Source organism: Trichogramma pretiosum, unplaced genomic scaffold (assembly GCF_000599845.2).
Source record: "Trichogramma pretiosum strain Unisexual culture from Peru unplaced genomic scaffold, Tpre_2.0 scaffold7, whole genome shotgun sequence".
Lineage (NCBI taxonomy): Eukaryota > Metazoa > Arthropoda > Insecta > Hymenoptera > Trichogrammatidae > Trichogramma > Trichogramma pretiosum.
The window spans coordinates 2,909,904-2,934,873 of record NW_019641639.1 but is presented as its reverse complement, the minus strand read 5'-3'; the positions used below and the strand labels follow the sequence as shown (position 1 = coordinate 2,934,873).

General features: G+C 43.1%; 1 protein-coding gene across 1 annotated transcript in view; it reads right to left on the bottom strand.

Moving 5' to 3' along the window:
• LOC106648626 (probable serine/threonine-protein kinase dyrk2) overlaps positions 1–18,378 on the bottom strand; it is an 84,346-nt gene extending 65,968 nt beyond the window's left edge. The window contains exon 1 of the mRNA XM_023459573.1: positions 17,551–18,378. The gene's annotated coding sequence lies outside the window, so the exon portion shown is untranslated. The remainder of the gene's footprint in view (positions 1–17,550) is intronic.
• Positions 18,379–24,970: the final 6,592 nt, after the last annotated feature.

Here is a 24,970-nt window from a genome sequence, read left to right as displayed (position 1 = left end):
GTTGACAAAATATTTAGGCAGCTGCGAGACGCGTGGTAAAATCCAAACACGCACACATGCGTATTAGCGCGCATAATATCGTGACGAGCGAGAAAAAAAAATAGATTTGCATTTTTCAAGGTTCGACCGAATGCGACGACGACGAGTGCGTATCAACGTATACATCGACAGAAACAGGTTGAGAGCTGCTAGCCGTTGTTGTAAATTAACGTTTAATAAATCATACGCGAACGCACGCATGCGTACATGCGTCGAGAATAATAGACGAAGTTTCAAAGCTCGCGAATTGTTGGAATTTGAAAGTTAGCTAGTCGATCGTACACGTTCGTGCAACGATTTCGATAACAGCTCCGCGTAGAACGAAAAACTCGATCGGTCGATGCTTGGCGGCGATCCTTCGACGATCGTATATAACGCATAGAGAGAAAAAGATTCAAGGCAAAATAAAGAAAGGAGGAAAAAGGATTGTGTTTTCGAGGCTGCTGGTGCTGGTGCTATGCCAATTAGTCACGGACACCGGGATGTTCTAGCGATACAGCAGCGGCGGCGGCGTAGCAAGGAAAGCGTAAACTTTTTAATACACATCGCGGATTATTAGCAGCCACAGCTCGCGAGCGAGCCTCGAAGCAGCGCAACTCTCGTGTCGTTATTGCTCGACTTTTTTTTTTCATCGCCCGCCTTTCGATATACATTACTTTTATTTTAACGCTTCGAGAATCGCTCTGCGAAAAGCCAGGAGAGAAGATGGTTCTTTGATACTTCGGGCTCGCGCAGAGAGGAGAGAAAGCAAACAACACACCGGTATATCCTATAATAGCGTAATTACTCACTTGGCGCTGTGATTTCTTTTCGCGTTATATATATATCCCGCCGTAGTATGGTAGTACTTTAGCTAATTCAGCGGCGATCTAGAGGCAGTAACTGTATTACGGAGCTGCGATTTTTATTTCACATTCCACGCGGAGAACGTATGTCTGTGTCTTATATAGCACGTATATATGTTGTATATACGTGTGGGTAGCAAGTGAGAGAGAAAGACGGCCAAAAAACCAATTGGCACTGATCTAATGATATAAAACACGCGTATAGAGCTGCTATAGGCCGTCGCTGCTCGAGCGCGGGGCACGTGTCTTATCTAGCGAAAATTCTAAAAATACTCGCGCATATATATATATACACACCTCGCGCCGCGCAAGGGGCTCGCTCGTATACCTATACACACACACTTTGTCTGATAATTGCAATTTCCCGTACAACATAAGTAAGAAAAGAAAATCAAACGGGCTTCGAGAGATTGTTGTTCATGGCCTACATTATTTACTACGGTATTGTCTTTCGTTGAGCGAGCGAGCGAGCACGTATATACATAACACAGCGCACAAACACCATACACAAATAATATATAATGCGTAGGCACAAATGACGCTCACGTGTGAAGCTCGTATTTATAGGATGTAACTACATGGTACAACTTTTCGAGGCGCTTTGCGTATGCGTTGATTTTTTTTTCGGCAGGAGATTGTGTAAAAAAAAATTGATGTATTTCGACCGCGGCCATGGCACTGTACCTTATGGCGACTAGAGTCGAATGTGACTAGATTAGTCAGGAGTCGTTTTCAGCGATATCACTTTGAGGTTCATCGTACTTTTTAATCAGTGGAAAATAGATGAGTAGATTGTAACTTTTCATTTCTTTCTTCATTTGAAAAGTTTCACTATGATTTGCTGCCTCTAAACAACTTTTAATTTTAATTTTTTTCAGAAATACGTATACTCAAGCTCTAGTAAAAATACTCAACATTAATAAAGATTTAATGGACAAAAAATGTTTTAGATAAATTATCTTCACAATCTGCGTTGCATTAATTGGCAATTTTTGGTGATTTTTTTATTATGATTATGTTATGTACACTATTTTCAGTCTTCGCCACTAGATGGCGAGTACCTTTATATCCGTAAATCTGCAAGTGGCGAAGTAAAGTGGATTGTATAAGTTAAAGTCTGTCTTCATTTGATGAACTAGTAAATCAAAGTACTATTTACTTAGAAAAAATCCGATTGTCTATTACGTTTTTGATCTTGACAATAGTCGAATGAATTAGTACGAATTTTTTAGATTTAGATTTTCTGTTATGTATAGCTGATGCGTACAATAGACTCTACTGCAGAATTGACAGCACTCGTATGCATATTACATCGAGTGATCGTTGATTGAATGTTCGGGAGAATTTTTCCGATACATGCTGCAAGTACGCAGACATCGCTCGATCGTTCGGAAATTTACCTGCGCAATACGACCAACATTCCCATAGGTGTAACTCGACCAAACAATCGTCGAACGGGATCCGCGATGATTTATTATTTTCTTACGAAAATTGAAAATATTTCCAAGCGTCTACGCGCGGGCCTGGATAAGCTTTTTTTTTGTTGTCGTTGCTCAAGTTACTCGCCAGACGATCGAGTTACCGAATTTAAAGGCGGTTTAAAGAATGCAAGCACACACACATGAATATACTAGGAAGTGATAGTAGAAAGGCGTTGATTGCAGACATTCGCGAGAGCTGAGCCGGCCGATAATTTTCCGAGGCATTTAGGCGGCAGAGATTGTTATAATATAGCCTAGCAGCGGCCGAAAACGCGACGACGCATATGATCCCTTCGAAAAGCCGTGCGTAGTGAGTCACACACTCGGTTCCAAATATAAATTCTCTCGCGCGCTTCAGCATCGTATACCATATATAATGGTACGCGGTATTATATATTAAAGTGCAGCAGCACAGAGTGAAATTCTTCGCTCGACTCTCGCACTCGAGTGACAGATGCGCTTAACTGCCGCAGAGTTGCAGCTTCTTCTCGTGCTGCAGCAGCATCGGCGGTAGCTAATACCGCGCGCGGCAGAGAGTCATGAAAAGAGGAAGACACGAAACGGCTCGTCGCTCCGTATATTATATATCTGCCTATTCCGTGTTATATGTACATCGATGAACAATGCCAGGAGTAAAAACGTAGCTCTGGCTATATTGTTGTTGAGGCCCCGAAGTGTCTATATATATACCCGGCCAACTGGCTAAAAACATTAGGTAAAGTTGAGGCTGTAAAAGAGTGAGAGAGAGAGAAAGAAAGAAAGAGCAACGGACACAAAGTTACCACGCGAGAGCAGCAGCAGCGGCGGCGGCAAGGCCAAGCCTTCCTCGGGTCATTGCCGTCTTTCTCAATCGCTCTCTTTCTTTCTTTCTTTCTTTCTTTCTCTCTCTTTCCCTCCACTTGTTTCTTGCAGCTCTCTCTCTCTGCAACGAGCGAAGAGGATATACATATATACAGTTGTCTACACAAATACACACTCGCTCACGCACGCACACGCGAACAGAGAGAGAAGTTATAGTCGCCATTGTGGGTGCACTTTCGTGTGTGCAAGAGTCGATGATGGTGCAGCAGCAGCTCAGCTCCTCTCTCTCTCGTGCGCCGCGTATTGCACACACACACATATATATACAGTAGTTAGACTTAATAAACGCCAACTCCAGAGAGATAAACTCTGGAGGCGCGAGAGCAGCTCCGCGATATAGTTTTTGCGCCCTTCGCGCGCACTCGACGCGCAAATCAATTACGTTATGCATAATGGGGGCCCCGCAACTATACGGTAGTTTTGCTTTATTGCAAATGAGAGAGAGCAAGAAAGCAGCAGCTCGTTGCGGCCGCAGAGTCGCAATTCTGGATGAGATAAGTAATTTTGCGCCTCGCCAAGAAATTGCGTTGTATATCGATGGATATATACGACCGATCGGTATTAAAGCTCCGGCCGAACAACTGAATTTTTTATAACAGCCGCACATGTGCAGTGTTGCACGCGACTACTTTTGTACGATACAGGTATAGGTAGACGAACGATCTATTCATACACAAGTTGTCGGAGGAAAAACGCGTCATCGCCGATTGCCGCTTGGGTACTATTATACATATAGTATACAGTATGCAGTAGTATAGTTGTTATACACACACCCCCAGTTTTGATATGAGAATTCTTACTTTTAGCGAGTTATTTCCAGCCGACGACTTATATATAAATGTATACCGTTGCCAGCTGCACGGCTCATAATACAACACACACACACAGCTTTACATGTGCACTCTCCCCGCGAACGACATTATGAATATTGACCAGTCTGTGTATGTGTGGTGTAAACTGCCCAGCCTGGACTCGAGCATCAGCAGATTACCTATTTCTCGACTGCAGCCTCTTAATACATGATTATATATATTCACGCCTATATGTGTAACAGCCCTCCTCCCCCCGCACGAGAGATGCGAACATGTGTACACACACAAACTGTGTGTTGTTGTGTGTAATTACACACAAACTGCTCGAGACTCGCGGCCGGATTGACTTTTGTCGTATTTGTTGCTGCTGCTCGCTTACACAGAGCCGAGATTATACACACACCTATATTATATGCACACACGGAGCTGCGAAGGAAAAGGTATAAGCTCGCGGCCGCAGGCGTAGGTGCTGAACAGAGGCAATAAGGCCTGCTGCTGCTGCTCGTCGAGCCACTTGCATGAAGAAAGCATGTGTATATGTGTATGTATATATAACTGATCCGAGAGCTCCTGCCTCTCCGACTCCGACGTCCTCTCTCTCTCTTTCTGATTCTGTGTGTGTGTGTTGCTGTGTTGCAGTTTAAAATCGCTGCAACAGCAGCAGCAGCAGTAAGGCACTATATTCACACCGGTATTCGCTCTTTATCTCTTTCTCTCCTCTCTTTCTCTCTCTCTCTCTCTGGACTGGAAGTGGTTATATACATACACTATATGGCAGCAGCCAAGCCGCACACGCACACCGAGAGCCGAGCAAAGAGCCCTGTGGCTTTCTTCGCGTTTTCAGGTGCTGCTGCTGCGCGAATATACATGGTGTTTAATTGGATATTCGCGCGCGCAAACGACGAGCGCACAGCTTACATTATAAGCCGCGCGGCCCGAAAAAAAAAGCTTTTAGACGTCTCCCAAATTCATGTTAATTAGTCGACGACGACGAGGAGGAAGAGATGACGAGCTGCTGCTAGCCGCTATTGTTTGCGCTGAGCAAACCTCGCGAGTAATAACAGGTCGTAGTCTGTCTGCAGCATCTCTCGCTGCGGCTCCGAACGAGGAACAGCGCGACAAAAAAAAAAAATAAGGAGAAGAAGAAGAGAATAATAATAAGAAGAGCCGAGTAGTAACGCTGTTTATATTACAATTCGCTTGGCGATCTTGGACGACCGCTATACTTTATACATATATACGTAATACCGTTTCTCTCTCTCTCACCTTCTAATCGATTTTCGGCCTCCCGAACGATCGTACTCATATACTTTTATTATGCACATCGAGACCATGAGATAGTAATACACGATCGTTATACGTCGGTCGAAACGAATTGCGTTACAACAGCAGCAGCAACATTATTATCAGCTGCTCTCGCGGTTTGTATATGGAATAGCTCGGTGCGAGGGCAATATCGTATTAACCGTACGTGCCGAGTGCGAATAATATCGTCGTCGTGAATTGCAAATCGTCCATTGGCGATCGCAGGCACGAGAGACGTTGTCTCTCTCTCTATACACTATATAACGACGTGCTGCCGATCGCGACTTGGACGATCGCAGCCAATTGCAGCCTAATTCTGCATGTCGTACGTGAACTTATTGCATCAACGGACAGATCGTCGTCGTTGATCATCATCGTGTCTCTTCGATCGTGATTCACACATCAGGACATTCGTTTGTATAAATAGTGGATCGCTCGCGTTTATATGAATGATATCATCGATGCATCAGCTGCTGCTGCCCGTCGCTATTAATGTTGTGTTAATGCTATGCTACATTAACTGCGCTTGACTCGAGCGAGCTACGATAATCGATGCGCGACGTCACTGCGCGTAATCTGCAGTCCATCTCCTCGCGCGCCAATTTTTATTTGGATTCGCTCTCCTGAGCTCTCTCTCTCTCTCTCTTCTGTGTGTATTTTCATTGTACGTAGTGTCTCTCTCTTCGTGCGCGGGGGGGAAAAATATATTTCTATGTATTTTTTTTTCTTTCCAAGCTTTTATGCGCGCTCTACGTCTTTATACACGCATATAAATTATAAAACAGTAGAGAACATAGAGCGCGCGCGCAGGACGCGAGCCGCGCGCGGAAAAAGCGATACGCAATGAGTTTGCGTATGTATAAAATGGGGTGCAGAAAACTCGTTAGATACAGCAGGTATACAAGCAAAGCGTATCTCCTGTGTTCGGACATTTACAATTGTGTGTGTGTGTGTGTGCCATTGATGTCGGCGGGCGAGGAGCAGCGGAAAAGTACTCTATGTATATATAGAGAGCAAAGACAAGCGAGCTACTATACTACTGAGCTACAACCTCTAGCTCTGCTGCTGCTCTTCGTTTATCTTTCGCTTTGTTATAATATTTTCTTTATTTTTTTCTTCTTCGAGTTTATTAGTACAAATTCGTGTGTATATATAACACGCTTTCTTGGAAAAAAATTAAGATCGCGAGCGAGATGTAATAATCGTCGTTGCGAATCTCGACCTTAACTTCTGCTGCGCAGCTCGAGAGAGAGAGACACTATATAGATATAAGCTGCAGCACTGCATTCGCATTCTGTCTCTATACATTTTATACAAGCGTGCTGCTGGGGCAAAAGATGAGAAACATTAGCATTTTCTGAGAAATCAGGTTGAAAATGTCCGTGAGAATGAAAAATCGAGACGAGCAGAGGGTACGACGATCCTCGCGCAATGTATACCTTTTGGAATTTGCAGTATACTGCAGACATGACGGAGGGCGACACAACTTGACAAAAAAAAAATCCAAGTATTTTGGCTAAGCATTCGTGCGCTGATATAAGCAAAGACAGCCTAGCTAGCTTGCGAATCGTAGGAATTTAAAGTACAAAAGCCGCAACAATTATCAAATACTCCAAAGCGTGACTAAAGACTAGCGAGAAAAACAATAAGCGGCATTAAATTGCTAACGAGTTTTTTTCTCCTTCTTTACTCCCCCTCCTTTGTATGTATACATAATCATAAGATATTGCTTCGGTGGCGAATTGCCAGGGCGCACCTGCTTTTGTGGTGATATAATTATATATCTTTGCAATTACTAGACTTCCCCGCAAACATAACCCACCGCACGCGCGCTCGAGCTCACAAACGCAGGCATACGCACAGAGCCGAGAGCCTAGAGAGCATCGATATCACTTTTATCTTCGGATTCTCTCTGGCGTTGAATCGAGCGAAAAAAAGTCAGTTAGTGCTGCGTGCAGTAGAAGCTTCAACTTCGGAGACTATACTACATGCGCGCACGCTCGACTATTGATGTTAGAGAGAGAGAGAGGAAAAAAACTAATACCGACGCGTATACAGACCTAGTTGGACTGTTTGTGCGGCGATCCGAGAGAGCCGCGGAAAGAAAGATTGCCCTTAATTAGGAGTCGCTGCTATTGCTAGCGGTACGCTATGTGTACGAAGAGGGGGAGGCAGCAGCAGAAGAAGCAGCAGGGCCACCGGCAGATTGGCGCAGCTATACAGCGCAAAATAGAGAATATACGACTGGCCGATGGAAAATTACGCGTGTGCGACGCTTTCCGTTTTTCTCGAGGACGCATACATAGGCAGAAAATGCGTTCATCGACGCGCCTATTGCCCTATCAATCGGCGGTCCCGTTCGCGTTCGCAATTGCGGGGGCAGCTAGATTCGTATCGCGCGGCTCGACGCGAGTCGTTCCACATATCGGCTTGAAATTTGAATTATAACGAATGAATGGATCGAGCTGCCCAATATGCACCGACTCGTGTTTTTCTGCGCTCCTTCTCTTACACAAGCAATAAGATTATCATCTCTTATTCGCGGTGGATTTTCGTGGGCCAATCTTATTAATAGACACACCTGTATAACGTTCATCGTGGGATAGCTCACAATTATTACCCCGTTAATATATAATCGAGATTGCGTAATCAATCTATCGGCAGACGACGACGACAATAATAAATATATCAATGAACTGCTCTCGAGCGCCGTACATACACACGCATATAAAAGTAACGATCGACCGCAAGACCACAAGAATTCGTATAAAGGGACTTTTTTTCTCGCGATAAAGCGCGCGTATATACCTGAATAAATATACTGTCACGAGTATATATCGGCTAATTAGTCCTGGAAACTCGTTTCTGTGCGCCGAGCTTTTTTTTATTTGCACACACACACACACACACGAGTCATTGATAAAATTCACTTTTCAACGTGTGCTCCAGCGCGTTTCTCTTTCACTTTTTTTTTGCCGCTGCCGCTGTTGTTTTGGGATTATAAGGGAGACAGCTACAATACACAAATTAATTGAGCCATCAGTATTAATCGATGCGCGATTATTGCACGTTTTTTAATTAAAAATTAAGCGGCTCGATTAACGCGATTGCATATGCATACGTCTAAAACTTTGATGAGGGAAAAACCCGATATTAATATTATATAGGTGTAACGACGAGTGCAGTAATAATTTGATTAAGCGCGCACGGCCGATTGCTTCACTCATAATTTACAAAATATGCTGCTGCTCGTACTTTTTTTTCTTCACGTTTCTCAGATGATTGACTCAACGTACTGCATTTCTCAATCATCCTCTTTCCCCGCTTGAAAAATAGGCAACGAATTTTTCCAACATATTTTACATATTATAAACACATGCAATCGACGACGACGTGTATAATAATCGAGAATGTCGCAGTAGGTGCATATAATATACAAACGCGCGCGACCCACATCAACAATCGAACAAGTACATCATAGTATAGGTAATTGACATTGATAAGTCGCTGTTGCGGTGTTGTCTCGAGTGCGCTGCACGGAGGGGAAGGGATTTTTGAGCAAAAAATCGGTAACAAAACACGATTGCAAAATTCACGCCGCAGCGGCAAGTCGCGAACCGAGTGCAGTGCGCGCCGCTTCCTTCCTTCTCTCTCTCTCTCTTTCTCTCCAAGCGGCACAAAATCAATTACACGTGCCTAACGTATACGTGGTAAATTAATACCTGCGGGTAAGAAGCCATCGTAGTAGTAGTAGTAGTTATATGCGCCTTGCACGCCGTACACACAGAGAATCGAGAAAAACGAATACATACACGCACGATGTGGGGGTGGTTATATACGCGTGTGTGTGCGTGCGTGGGTGTCGGACATGCGGCACAGCACTGCGAAAAAATATGGAAAAAAGTCTGTATTTTGCACATACGACTACACACACCGACAACACCTGCTTTCGAAATTTGAAACATACGTACACACACGCGCGAGTGTTGGTGTTGGTGTGCGCCCGATCGCGTACATTATATCTCTCTCGTCGTATTTTCTATTGTTGCACACTTCGACTCTCCCACTATACGACGTGTATATTATAGGCGCGAGTCAGCTAGAGAGATATACGTTTAACATATCGAGTGGAAGGATGCGTTACGCTCGTGGGAAACTCTTAGGTAATCCACGCACGCGCGCGCGCACAGCCAGAGAGCTTATAATACACGCGGCGTTTCATTTAGCTGTCTTCCTTTCCTCGATCTGAGCTTTATAGGCACGTATAATAGCACAATAATAGACAATTGATGAAAATTTGTAAAACAGAAATTTTCATAAATCTTTCTCTCTCTGAAACTGCTGCTGCCCTGTACTGCACTTATAAGCGCCGCCGCCGCCGCTGCTGCTGCTACTATGCACGGTGCACTCGAGTACAGTCCATGAAACGTTTCTTTGTCTGCAGCCGGGAAAGTCTCTCAGTGCAGCAGCAGCAGCACATCGTCGAAGGTCAGGCGCAATTATAATGAGTGTGTGTGTATATATATACTCTCGTGGTCGACGACGCGTCGATATATTCACTTGACGAAGAGTTACACCCAATATCACTTATTGAGCAAACAATAAACTTATGGCTTTTCGGAATTTTTACAACTGCATTGATATATAGTTTCCGAGAAGAGCTGAACCTTTTTTTGTTCCGTAAACGAGTGTTTTATCAAACGCTCGTTATGTATGTGAAATGAAGAATTGCGCACGCGACCGTAATAGTTCTTTTTTTCTAGGGCATTAGATGTAGTTTAATATTACTGCGAGCTGACATGTGCTCTGCCAATTATTAGCATAAGAAAACACGCTCAGTAAGAGAAAAAAGAAAAGAAAGTATCTCGATGGCCTAAAAAAAACATACCCACTAGAGCGAGATTATACATTTTCGAACGCACACATGGCTCCTCCGCGCGTTGAGAGGATAATTATAACGACTGGAAAATTTGGTCAAACTCAACGAGTGTACATTCAATATTGGCTGGCGATAATTCGTAATTAAGAGCATATTATTATTAACAGGAAATGAGCGGGTCAAAATAATCGAGAGAGAGAGGGAGAGAGACGAAAACGAAAGTGAGCGAAATCGATTGTTTCTCTCTCGCGTATGTGCGCCGCACGGAGGAATGATTGGGCTATTTGTGGCGCGCGCTTAAAATATACGCGCGGCGTACTCAGCAGCAGCATCTATATACACTAACGCGAGTTTCGAGGTACTCCACTCTCGCGCCTCCAACAACATCACCACCAACACTCGTCGTAGCTGTTTATATATTTTTACATACCGGCACGTAATTAACTGGTCGAGCATTTGGCTATAAACGTCGTCGTCGCGGCTACATGTGCAGCAGCAAGAGGAAGAAGAGGAGAGCTGTGCATGGGTCCTGAATTCTCTACCTCCTCCTTCTTCTTCTTCTTGCTGCTGCTTCTTTTTGAAAGTACTTCGCGCGGCAGTCATTACGCACATTTTCTCATACAGATTCGAGGGTCTTTTGATTATTTTCATTCGCAAGGTTATATATATACGGAGAGTTGAAAATGCAGCACTCGTTGTTATGTGTCTGGGGGCACACACACATACACACACTGACAAATCAAAAAGTTCCATCTATTCCCATTTGTGAATCAGCCTCTCTCTCCTTTCTTATAGACGCGCGAGCGGCACCTACGCAGCGACTCCAAATTTGTCTGTGCTTATATAGACACATACACATGGTGCATTATACAATCGTTTGCGCGAGCTATCCTTTACTTATATTACGTAAACAATAAAGAGACAGACTGATTCATTGTATTAGAATATTGTTCTTGGAGGAGTTGGAAAAAGATGATATTTGTAGGCTCGATGCACTTTCTATTAGTTATAATATTCCATTTAGCAATCAGATATAAACAACGGTTGAAAATCGCACTATGAAATCTATAGCTAGAGCACGCGTCGATCTCAAAAACATTCACGCGTAAAACGACTGCAAATCGCCTTACCGTCCATTACGTCACTAGCTCTTTGGAGAATTAATGATTTGTTAATTTTCCTACACTCTCGATCGCCATTTGCCATATTAATAACTCGCGTTGCGCGTCCATGATAATTTCTGCCGCGCGCATTTTCAATCGAGAATGTCGACGAGCGGCAGCAGCTGCTTTCGCGGCTCAATTATACCGAACGCAGGCATTTTAATGTGTGCCCCGGCCAAGTTTAATGCGCGCATAACAAATACGTACATAATGCAAGTATATATAGCTATTTGTCGATCGCGTCGAAGTTTCGAGCAACGAAGTGCTGCGCAACATAGCACGTCGCTGCACTACTACTCGTGGAAGTCAGTCGCGATCTCGTTGAGAATTAATCACGTCATCAAAGAGCTTGTAATGAAGTCCGCGTTATACGGAGAGGAGAGCTTGACTCGAGAAGAAGCTATATGCTGCTTCTTGAGGCGTACGAGAAATTGAAGGACTCGAGCCAAGAGAGTTACAGGGTGCAGCAATCGATTTTCGTCCGCGTTATTACGTGCGAAACTCGAAGCGGATTCAACAATCGTCTCTCATCAGCGGCACTGCGGCTTGACATTAAGTTTCGGTTTGTCGGTCTGATTCAAGCCCGATCGAAATAAAGCGCCAAGTGTAAGACCTGTGTGTGCACAATAACACACGATAAAACGCAGGCTTTGATGTGTCTGCACTTTTCCTGCGCATGTAGACTTACAATATACTTTCTCTGCCCCCGCAAGTTGAATGCATAATGAGTGTAAAGACTATATACGAGCGTCGATCTTCTCTCTTGGTTGCACCGGCGTCATCGCGCGATGGGTGAATAATAATGATACTTTAACGATACATCGGGTCGAAACTTTATCTAAAATATATAAAAGCGGATTCGTGTCTTCTAAGAACGATTATCAATAGTTTCAATGTTTATTCCAAGATTATATACCGTGGTTAAAAATTACACCTTGAATATATTTGCTCTAAAGATAACATTTGCAATCATATACATTATCTGACAGATCGATTTCAATATGCTAGTTCTTCGGCTACCGCGACTCGATTATCTATATAGTTTGCGGATCGGCTATAAGCGAAAAAAGTGATATTGAAATGTATATCTCGGACTCGTATACGACGAACTGCGAAGTTTATTAAAGTCATAAATACCGAAAAAAACCACAAGACGCTCGCGAAGACGAGAGAAATCATCGGCCGGTATTCGGGTTATTTATTCGTATTATTGTACACATAAACGCGTGCATCGTATATATACGTGTATTTTTTTACGGACAATCGTAAATTTTCTTTTTCATCTGGAATTTTTATATGCAAACAGAAACAAAAATTGAGAAACATCGCGATGGTGAGCAATGTCTTTATCGATACGATGCTACCCGAAAAAGATATGAAATGGAAAGAGTGTGAGCCAAGGTGTCGAGCGTATGAAACTTGAATGAAGTTCGAGCAAAAAATTCCGGTTTTTCGCGCGCGGCACCGAAATCGTTAACGGAGTAGTACCACACACGAATCGAGCGAGACAAATTCCAATCGATCTCAAGCTCGAATATAATATAATTCATAGATTCTTAATTCGTGCAAATACATCGGCGAAATTGTGCCTCGTGCCCAGGTAAACGCGACACACAGAAGAAGTATATCGAAGCCACGAAACTTCACGCCGCCGATCTCTCGAAATATATTCATCACGTACGTATACGCGAGTTAAAGGCATCAATGATGATCATCTGCTGCTCTCTCTCTCTCAACTCGACTTATAAGATGGGCCAAGAATTCAGCGGGTTAATTATAGCTGGCCAGGGTAAATGGAACTCTGACCCAGTGATCCCCATTAGACGTACGTTTTCTTTCCGTCCATCCGTCCGACTATATAGCACCACCAGCGGCTACCACTCGGTATATTAACGCGTAGTGGTATACGAGCTTCGCCCGGCACATTAGGGTGCGCTATGTATCTACGGCTATACTCACTTTTCCTCGCGCGCAAGTAAAAACGAGCAATTGTATTTTGGGAATTTAGCATACGAGCTAAATCGCTCATTTCTTTCGAGGGCACGAGCGCGATATGGATATCCTCTAGCTCGCGCCTCCGTGTTTGGCATCGAGTCTCGTGTGCGTATTTAAGTATGATCATTATGGGCGCGCAAAATGTTTCACGCGCAATTCCTTTCGCTCTCTTCGTCTCTCGCGCGTAAGATTCGACACGTATAAAGATGATATTTATACGTCACGCGCACGGATCCAGGTTCTACGTAAAATTGGCGACTTTTTCGTTTACGTATATACCGACCGCGTCGCGGGGAACTGTACTCCGATTCTCCACATTTCTCTGCATATAACGTCGCGCGCGCGCGCAACGGCATCGCGGTATAATACGTATCTACACCGAGAGTATTATAACATAACGTGTAATACATAACGAAAGACGGGGAGCAAAAGGAGGAGGAGGAGAAGAAAAAAAAATTATTGCATCCCAAGTCTTCTTATACTGCTATATACCTACGAGAGGCGCAGATTCTTATCCGTAGGTGCATTTAACTACTATTGCGGTCGCTCTTCTAGTGGTAGTAGCAGTGCAGGCCGTACTTTGCGCGCGCGAGGCAAAGTGTATTATACATATACAGGTAGGTACGCGTGTAGGGAGTGTATATAAAGTACCGCCCGTTGCATGATGCAGCGTTGCACCGAGTTTGCAAAAAGAGCCTTGAGTCTTGTGCTGCTGCTGTTGCCTGCGTGATGTGTATGTATATATAAAGGATAGAAGAGGAGGCAGCACTGGAGGTGCTGCGCACAGGCTGTATATAGCTTGGCCTACGCCTCGTCGTCGTCGTCGTCGTCGTCGTAGCACGCGCGCTCATGTGAATATCCTTTCGCGCAGAGTAGTCCTTTTTTTTCTCTCTCTCGTTCGCTCAACTTGCGCACATCCTATACGGAATATCTTCAGGGATAGAGAGAGAGCGAGAACCTGTATATGTGTGCGTTTTCACTTGATTATCGCACGCACAGACGCACGCCTATGTATATGTATATATTATAATGCAGTGCAGTGTAGCGAATGTGGCACCTGCACACATACACATACGCACGAGATGATGGGAAACAAGCTTGCGACTCGTTTTTCGCGCGGATCGGCTTCTAATTTTCCGGGATATATATTTTTATATACAACGTAGTAGTGCGTATACGCGTGCCTCGTCGATGTTGATGCGCCTGTACGTGAGTTGCTGCTGCAGATCGACGTGCTTGAAACGTATAGCGAGCAGCGGCATATTATTCTAATGAATCTCTCTCTTTCTAGGCGAGGCTTACGCAATTTGCGCGAGATTTGTTATTTTTCCAAGCAAGAATTACGAGTTTGGTCTCTGCTGCTGCTGCTGCCGAGGCTGTGTACATTGGATTCAATATCCCGATGAGCTTGCCTCCGACTAATCTTAGCTTACCCGACACCTATAAGCTATTTTCGCGACGAGTCTCGATAAAGCAGCAGCTCAAAAGTGCATAATTCTTGTTTATATTATGAATGCGCCACTGCTGCTGCTACGTTAAGTCGCTGAGGCTTTAAATTTTAAAGCTAATATCCGCGTACGCTTTAGTCGGAAAAGCTCATTGTTTACCCCAATATAATCGAACTTGCCTATTCGTCGCGTACACGTGACTTTTTGTCGAATTTAATATATGCCGGGTTATTCGTATCGGAGAGCTCGAGATACGATGGGTGTGTATTGTAAACAAGAGCCGAACTGTCAACTGTCAAAAATACCAACGATTTTCTATAGTATCGTATGCGTCTCTCTCGAGATTGCGTAATGTCTCTCTGGTCAGGCTCGCGGAAAATTACACACGCGCTCGCGAACCTGCTATGGATATTTCCAACCGGCTTCGGCATATAGCGGATCATCCCTGCGCGCGCGCGTGATTTATCAATTTCCATGCTGGGACGCGCGCGCGTCGAATGCAAATAAGGACAAAATTTTATGCGCTCGTGGCATGCCATGCTGTTATACTAGCAGCGGAATACGAAGGAAAAATATACACACGATAGCCGAAGCAATCTGGATTCTTTGGCTTCTCGCGATGGATGGATGGGCAGATGTATGTGTATGTGTGTGTCTGTGTAAAATGTATATACGATTCTTCCTATTAATACGAAAAACGACTACCGGATACGATGTGTGCTGTAGATAAACGCGCGCGTATACGTCTGCTGCTACTTTTGCTTTGTATTACACTGCACATGTGTTTATACGAAAATTTGTTCTGCTTCTGTGTTTGTCAGAAAATTATATTGCAAGCTGTTCGTTATATAGGAGTCAAAAGACTTGTGTGCATCGTTAGTATAGTTGCGGCGGCCTTACCGCCTACGAAAAATCCGCGCGCGAGTCTCTCTCTCTCGCGTGCTCCGAATGTTTACTCAAAAAGTACTCGAGTGAGTATGAGTGAGAGAGAGAATCTATCTTTAAACACTCGCAAATACTACTTATAACAACGAGAGAGAGAGAGAGAGAGAAGAAGAAGAGGAGGATAAAAAAAAGAGAACAGACATCCGCATTTGCGTGCGTTGCTACTGCGTGTTTTTGCGTATAAGTATACAATGTGTGGTGCGTTGTAATATGGCAAGTATTTATACGCGTATCATTAGGTATGCTCGCAACCCTTTGCGTGCCGCCGAGACATCGTACAGAATATAACGTATAGGCATTAGCAAAATTGGTCGGGAAAACTTTGTTTTTTTTCGCGTGCGTGGCTGTACCTAATACCATAATAATATGGCCCCAACGACGACGAACTCTTATCTCATTCTTATAATAAAAAGTATACAAATGCGAGAGCAACGACGATGATAGTACAGGGCAGCAGTGTGACAGCACATCGTGATATAACAAAGCCCCGTGTCTCTGTCTCGATATATTTATAGTACCCAGAGAATAGTGTGTCAGAAACTGGATAAAACGGCGAAAAAAAAGAGAAAGTCTCTCGTCAAGTGTGCTCCGTTGTCTATACGGTTCGTGTGTGTGTTATAGCGTATATAGAGGATAGATGTAGAGCAAAACGCGGAAAGTTAAACTGCCGATGTGTAAAATCGTGGCGGCTTCTATATACAGCTGAGCATGTGTGCGTGTGTGTGTGTAATGCAGCCTATATTATGTGCGAACCCATAATGCGCCGAAGCAGCTCGAGATCGGCGACTTTAACTCGGACGTACATACGTGAAACACTTTGCGCTTGTGCGCGTGCATGTGCGAGCGAGATCGTAATGCTGCGTGCATGCATATACTTAGTTATGAAATGTCTCTGCTGCTGCTGCGTATCTTTCCTTTTTTTTCGCTCTCTTACTCTCTGTCGTGATGTAAATCGGAGAGCCCTTGGGGAGGAGTGACGTATGAAATGATCGGGTATCGAGTTGCAGGCCAATTATCGTCGAAACAAAAATGTACAAATTGAAAAAAAAAAAGAAACCGAGAGCGAAATAAAAAGGAGCAGCAGCGGCAGCATCATCTTCTGCTGCTGTCACTCGGCGACCATGTATACGCAGGGTAGGGCGCGTTATCTCGAGCTGCTGCACCACACGGTGCAACACATACACGGGCAAATGTTTATACGTACAAGTGTGCGTGTATTATATAGTCGATTTTTCGTTCGTTCGCTCATCTAAGTCTTGTGTAACGGGAAATTCGCGGCGCGGCGGCGGCGGTCTCACTCGCTATATAGGTTCTCTGCTAGGCTCGCTGCCTTCTTAAGACACACGGCCGAGTATATATACGGCATGTGAATAATATATATATACGGATACATATATATACACAACACAACATACACACCCGTAATCCGTGTATAAAGTCCGTAGAGCACACACACATGTATAGAGTCAGTTCGCGTGTATGTATGTGGGCTCATGGCTGCGAGCGTATATAACCCTGTATCTGCATCGTTTTCATCGTTATAATCAGCATCATGGCCGTCTGTATAGTAGTAGTTTGCCGTGCACGTTGTAGAATACATATAGATTGGCGCGAATAAAAAAACAACAGCGCTCGCCGCCTCTCGATCTCTGCGCGTTAGAGAGAGAGAGAACTGCGCTTATGCGTGTGTAAAGTTCTTTTATTTTTACTTCGTCGCGTTTTAACCACTATACACGTATAATTCTGCATGCGAGATCGAGCGAGAGAAGAAACTTACCATGCGTACAAAGGAGACGAAGAAGCGAGTACCAAAATCGGATGCGAGTCGCGCGTTGTTGTTGCGTGCTTGCTGCGCGCTGGATGGTAAGAGCGTGACCTGCACACGGCCAGCCACTACTCAACTATATATCGCTCGTGTGTATGTATAGAGAAAATATACTAACAGTGCAGCGATATCGCCGATGCCCGAGGAAGAGATCTCTCGACTCTATATCGAACGAAGGAACACCGTATCAACTTTCAATTTCATCAACTGTGCGTCTTCGTGCGGGTGTCTCTCTGTTCTTTGGCTCCTCCGAGAGATTTTTGCGTCACGATATCTTGTATTTGTATCGTCGTTGTTGTTGCTGCACATACACGAGCGTTTGAAGGAAGCGATATTTATGATAAAAAAAGGCACTCGAAGCACTAACTTGTATACACACTTGATATTATTTCTCGTAGACAATAGTTTGTCTGAGGCAGCGACCAAAAAAAATCTGCACTTTGATTCACGCAGTTTTGGTTGGTAAAATTCGGAGCTCGATATACTCGATCGAGAGCGGCTTACACAGATCACGGATTGAAATTCGTTCACAAACCGTTACACACACGTATCGAAAAAAAACAAGAATACGAAGAGGCCCGCGATCGACGTATCTATAAAAATATACAAAGCCCCGCTTATACTTTATTTGTATATCTTTGATGTACACAAAATCGGGGAGAGTATAAGCTCGGCTCGCGGAGCGCACGCTACAAAACCGTATGTATAGCCGTGCGCCTCTGTATATAGGAGAGAGAGAGCGCGGGTTCAGCGCCCGACTGAAGCGGAGGATACAATCGGCTGTCGCCACCACCGGAGTATAGCGGCCGAACGCCGAGCCGAACGCCGAGCGCCGAGCGGCTTTGCTGCTGCTGTGCTCTTACCACCACTTCTAATACGCCATGGTCATCGTCGTCCTCCTCTCTTTTCTACCTTTCTCTCTCTCTTGCTCTCTCACGCGAAGCTCACACACATACATACACGCACACACAGTGGGACCCTTTGAATTACAGTCTCCGGCCTCCACTGCCGCTGCTCAGGCATTTTTAAACTCCCCACCGGAGTTTCTCGCACACCAGTGCACCGACTCCCGGCTCTCGGCAGCAGCAGCAGTGCCTACTATATATACCACCACACAATGCGCCGAGAACGTCTGCATGCGGAGATATATACACGAGAGTGTGTATCTATATGTGTGTGTGAGTGAGTCCACCTGCATGAACTGCTCACACTTACACACACGCACGAACGTACGCCAGTGTAATGCACACCACCACCAGCTGTGTGTGCTGTTGCGGGGCGGCCTGCCAATACGCACACATACACACACACTCATGTGTAAGTGAGAGAGACCACGAGCGAGCACAAAGCCGCTGCGCGCGCATATATAGGTACACAGTACACACACACTGCAGAGCGCACGCAAACTCGTATTGCAACTTTTAACGCTTGCCGAGAATTAAAGACTCTACGTTGGAGTAGACTCGCGCGCGAGGCCTGTATATAGTGTATACTGAAACTGCTGAGGATATACTACTCTACCTATACTTTGTCTGTGTGTGTATGTATCTGACGATTCGTCTATATGCGTGTGTCTGTGTCTGTGTCTGTGTGTATATGCATGGAAGGACACCTTATCAGTCTCACGGCAGGCCTCGCGCGAGCTTATACATTTATGCTCCCGAAGCCCAAACGGATTGCTCCGCGCTCGCGAGCAACGGCCCCCGAGAGATTAACGTGTTTATACCTACACCAGAGCTTCGACTCCGACTTTAACGCGTATTTTTATACACGTATTATAAAACTTGGAATCGTTGCATGGAATTCCACATGTCTATGAGGAAGAGCTTATCAATGACGAACGAACAAAAAAAAAAGGAAAAACGAACGAATCTTACACGAGAGCAAACGTGATTTCAACTGGGAAATTTTTGCTCGTCCGATTCATCTCTCGATCGACGCCACTGCCGCGGGTGATAATACGTTTTGAATGACGTATCGAACTGGCGCGCGCGAGAGATTGACAATTGCACTTCAGCAGCTCTGAGGCTGTCACGCGAGACTTCGATAATAAAAACACAGCTCAGCTCTGCTGCGGTGCTGAATTTTCGGAATCTAGCTTCCGTCCGTCAATACGTCCGCGTTGACGTTCTTTTTTTTTCGTGTTGCGGAATAGACGAGTGATAAGCGCGCGGAAACCGATTTTTCGATTCGAGACGTACCGATAATTCGTTTTATTACCAAAAAAATTCGTGAGATTTTATTTTCCTCTTTAAGAAAAAAGACGCATTCGGTATACTTTACGGAAAAGTTACAGTTGTCAACCTCAAGCATTGGCATTGACGAGGGCTCGCAAGTTGATGAATCACCATGTAAAATATTATTTTTTGAAATGAAAATTTAGTGATACTAATACTGCAACTATTTTATTCAAGTAAAGTGTTTCGAAGCTATCAATGTTTGAATGATTTCCAAAGGTTTGAAAAAGAATAAAGTTTTTAAAGGAGGGACACTGCTGCGCATTCGTCGATGATTTAATAGATGGAATAATATGTTATAATAATTGAAGAATTATGAAGTACGTTCTACCTTTATTGTATCAATTTTTAAAAGAAAAACTATTATGCGTTTCATTACAACTCTTTTCCACGTGTTAATAAAAAAAATACTATGCAGTTCATACTATGACTCGCGAGATATTTAGACCTGTCACCGCTAGGTGACGCACGACTATGAAAATGAAACCTACAAAAGAAACAAGCGAGTTGATGGAATATGTATATTAATAGCAAAAACCGATCTAGATGTACTACCGTTTGCTCATTATCATTGTTGATTATTGTTGATGTTTAAAATAGCTATAATAATAGCTAAAATTCGTGTTATGCTCAAGTTGCGTATACATGTATAGCTGCAGCAGGTGTATTCGTGTTGCCTAGCATCAGGCCCGCTATAGCGCTGTTGTAAAGGCTGGCGGCAGTCGCAACTCGCAACGCGATACAAGCTCGGAGCAAAGTCAGATTGACCGGAGTAGCGAGTCAGAGCGCACTCTTGCTCCTCGACACAGCACATACAATAAATTGTTAACCTTTTTTTACTTTTATTCTACTTGACCAAGTATGTACTTTATTTCAAGTAATCTTTCCCTCTCTGCCACCTGACAACTATAACATTTGGATAATACTTTTGTATTATATTTTTTTCCTATAAATTAAATCGATTCAGTTCACTCATGTGTGTGTTCACAATTGGGTGATATAGTCTGGGCGCTGGTGACATTTGAGTGAACTTGCGAGATCCCTTAGGCGAGTTGACGGATTTCTATGTTTTTTGGGTCGCTGAAACTGAATTTGAATTCCGGCCGAATTCCTGGTCAATTTTTTGCTATAAACAAATTAATTGTTTAAACGGCCATATCTTGTAAAATATTGAAGATAGATTAAAACAATTTTGTTTTTATTTTATTTGTCTTTAAAAAACGAAGAGATTAAATTAAATTAATTGAAAATCCGTCCTCTAGAAAAATAGCTATGCAATAACTAGGACAAAATTACTAGAAATACGTCCTTTTTTATCTTTCAACCTCAGTAACTTGACCCGTATTAGTGCGATCGAGCTCATCGACATCTCATTTCGAAGGTAATAACCTATACAATCATGTAGCATAATTTGTATGTAAGTAAAATTGTTTATAATGCAGTTTGTAGACGTTTATAAACGTAATTTTATGGCTTTGACGTACTTTCCATTTGTTTATACGCGTTTTTCGCTGAGATAAATTATTATAACAACGTGGCAACTCAGTTCAAATGAAAGTACATCAAAAAACGAAAATTTTAAGCTGTTTTGAAAGGTAATTCGTCAAGTAGACGCCAAGTTACAGCCTTCTGAGCTTGGTTCATGAGTTCATGTTGCCTCAGTGTGCGCGCTCTAAGCGCTCGCTCGTTTCTATGCTCAAACTCAGAAGGCTGTAAGCCAGGAGCGTATCATTTGGCACAGCCATTGCTTTTGACACGTTCTCTCATGGGAAAGAGCTGAAAAAATACTCGGGTTAAGCCCGTAAGATTTAAGGTAAGAGCGGGCCTCCGTTCGGCTCTCTCCAGATAGAGTCGGCAACTCCCAGCCGAAGCGCGAGCGAGCTGCCTGATTGGTCGGGCACATGAAATGGAGTAGTGCCATCGCTTATAACGTGTTCTCTTAAAGAAACTCGGCATTTTTCGCTCTATAAATAATAATTAGAGTTCGGTTCAGTAAATTTTTTATTGGCATTTGAATTATACATTATGAATCACAATTAGATTGGTAAGCTGGACGGTGGCTCCCTCGCTCATACAACCGGCCAATAAAGCAACCGAGAGAAGCGTCACTGCGCATGTATGAAGATCGCCACGTGTTTGGGAAATTGGGATTCCAAAAAACTTTCTCTGGATACTCAGTCTGTGTTTTTCAGTTCGAGCGAGAACATATCACGATTAGTCCGTCTTTATCAAGAGCAATTGACACGTTCTATCAATTGTTCAGTGTTGAAATCTACCATCATCAGACTTGACTTTATTACGTTCCAAAATGACGTCAGTAGATTTCAACGAATGTATAACGCGCTTTAAAAATACTCTAAGAAAATACAAAAATGAAGCAGTGCGGTGTCAAGTGTTTTTTACAAATTTCGTGCAATTTTTTGCAATGGACGACAGGATCTTTAGGAGGGTTGGTAGGATGATGATAACAGATCAAACCTTATTTACGAGCAAAGAAAATTTTCTCATCTTAGCGTTGCGACTGAAGCAAGCTCAAATGGTGAAATTTCTTCAAGAGGAGATCGATTTGAAAATCCACGAGTTCAGATTCAAAGATGGACGATCGGCGCTTCACTATTTACTCAATGAAAATACATTCAGCCCAAGATACGACGTCGGTGGCAAGATGGTCAAACGAGTCGTGGACTATTTTTTGGAAGATTCAGTGGAAAATCACCAAGACGCTCATGGTTACACGTACTTTCACGCGGCCTGTATGACGGGCAACGTGGCTAAAGTGAAGCGATTCTTGGAACTAGGTGTAGACGTCAATATCTCGACGTACACGTGCTCCCCACTGCACATCGCGGCTCAGTACCGTCAGACGGACGTCGTGAAGGTTTTACTGGAGAAAGGAACCGATCCGAATAGTTTAGAGAGCAATAATCAGTCGAGGCCTCTGCACGCCCTGTCGTGGCCGCGCTGGTGCATGTGCAAATGCAATCATTATTGTCATTCCTGCGAAGAAAATAAACCGGCCTTCGAGATCGTCGTCGAGCTCGTCGAGAGAGGAGCAGATTTAGAGGCACGAGATATTCACGGGGACACTCCACTACAGGCGGCGGTGTCGTGTTTCGACCTGGAGCTCACTAGAGCGATTCTGAAGCTCGGCGCGAGTTTAGGCGGTTTGAACGAGGACCGCATGTTTGCCAGGCATTTTGAAATACGCGATTTGAAGTATCGTCCTTTGACTTTGAACTTGATCGAGGTAGTGGAGTTTTTGCAGTCAGCCGGATTCAAAATGGATTTCGCCACTAGACTTAAGATGATACGTTGTTGGATGAGAGTTCGGGGCAATGGAGCCGATCATTTACTGCCCATCTATGTTACTGAAAGCAATCGACATTTATTAGTTCATTTTTTTATTTATTTTTACATGGAACTTAAACCTTACGATTACTTGTGGTCGGAAATGAGAAGATTGAAAGTAGGAAAATATTTCGGTCTCCATAAAATCCCACTAGGTTTCCTCGATGAAATAAGCCCGGAAACTGCACAGTTGAAGAGCATCATGCTGAACGAAAAAGTCTCGCTCCACGAAATTTGCCGAATGAGCTACGACAAGGGTTACTCGATTTTAAAAAAAATCAAGAATTTCCAGTTACCGCAACAGCTGCAAGACTTGACTCTCTCCCAGCTCCTTGTGAAAAGACATTGGGCGGATATTTTGATTAGACCACATTTGGAATTGGCAGTAGCCGATCTTTTTATGAACGATGAGTGTAAATTAAATTTGCCATACGTAGTTTGTCGTGAAATTGCCGCAAATATGAGCCACGAGGATTTATTACGTTTGTGCGAGAAGGCGTACGAAGAGGATGCAGTACAGCCATTGCCAAAAAGACGACGGCTGCGTTGAAAAAAATTGTAATAAAAAATAGTTTTAATAAAAAAATTTTAATGAAAAAAAGTTTAAATTTCAACGAGTTGTTTTTATTTTTACGCACTTGAACTTAGAAATATTGACTTTTGACATCATATAATTGGGTTGTGAATACAATTTTCCAAGAATTTAAATGCATCAGCTATATATTCGAAATAACACAATGCTCTGACGCTACAGTGGAAAATAAGTTTTTCCCACTCTAACCTAAAATACGCAACTTTGCCGCTAATTTTAGGCTCTGGTAGGAAAAAATAGTATCTCAAACTGGTGCAGATATGGTTTTTTAACAAAACTCGTTACAGCACTCGCCTTCGGCTCGTGCTATAATCCCTCGTCTTGCTAAAAAACCATATGTGCACCCGTTGAGAAATATACTATTTCTATATAGAAGGTCCATGCCCCACATTAAAATTTAAATTTTCGATTTTCGAAATTTTCTTAAACATGTACTGAAAAATTGAATTTTGCGGTAAAATTTTCAAAAGCTATATCCTGTAAAAGAATAGTAAATTTTGCCCCTAGGGAGTGAAAAACTGGAAAGTCCCAGAGCACGTGAAATTCATCAGCCAGGGTGAAGCATAAGTGCAAATAAACTTTTTTGTGAATCCTCCAGCCTAAAGTAATATTTTGATTTTGCTCAGCGGGAGTGTTTACTTTAGGTTGAGGTCTCACAAAAAAAATCGTTGGCAAAAATGTAACCTTCTGAATGAGTTCTTACACTTGATCCAAAATATCTAGTAATTTGTCTAAAATAAGTTTTAAAGCTAAAGAATGCGAATTGCCTAGTTTTCGACCACTCTACTGAATCATCAATTACATGAACCTAAAACATGCTTATAATTTTATGTATGAAGACTTGATGAATTTTAAATAAACATACCTGTTTTGAAGTGCGTAAAGAACCTATTTTGGTTCTTAAAAATTGAATCGATACATTTATCTGAAAATGATTAAATTTCATTGAAGGTGGTTGTGTACTAACTTTTTTTATTGAGTAGTCCAGTATTTAACCAGGGTCGACCAGGGTAGAGTTTAAGATCACATAAAAAAAGATTTGACAATTTAAAAGTGCAGCTTTAATTTTCTTTTGAATATGTAATATTTAAAGAATAATAATTAAAATATAATTATAACGCAGAGAACATTTTTTTCATTATTTATTTAAATAATAGCTCACAAAAAATTTACCCTATTCATAGTTCAACAGAAT